General features: G+C 34.9%; 1 protein-coding gene across 3 annotated transcripts in view; it reads left to right on the plus strand.

Annotated features, from left to right (window-relative positions):
* The window catches only part of LOC119585249 (uncharacterized protein DDB_G0271670-like), a 56359-nt gene that overhangs the window by 50486 nt on the left and 5644 nt on the right, over positions 1-229 (plus strand). The window lies entirely within an intron of this gene.

The raw sequence follows: 229 nt of genomic DNA on the forward strand, positions 1-229 counted from the left end.
TGGGGTTGATTAGGTATATATTAGAGATAAGAAGCACAAATACTGTAATACATATATGCTGTATTGAGAATATTCCCTTGGGTCCTTTATATGAATCTACCTGTAGATTTCCCAAAATTGCGATGGTGTTTCGATGCGATGTTTCCTGCCTTACGTATGCGTCTATATTGTATATTTTATAACTATTAAGCCAGCACTGTAGATACATATGTTTGGGTGCATAAATGTG

This window comes from Penaeus monodon, chromosome 19, assembly GCF_015228065.2.
Source record: "Penaeus monodon isolate SGIC_2016 chromosome 19, NSTDA_Pmon_1, whole genome shotgun sequence".
In the NCBI taxonomy this organism is placed as follows: Eukaryota; Metazoa; Arthropoda; class Malacostraca; order Decapoda; family Penaeidae; genus Penaeus; species Penaeus monodon.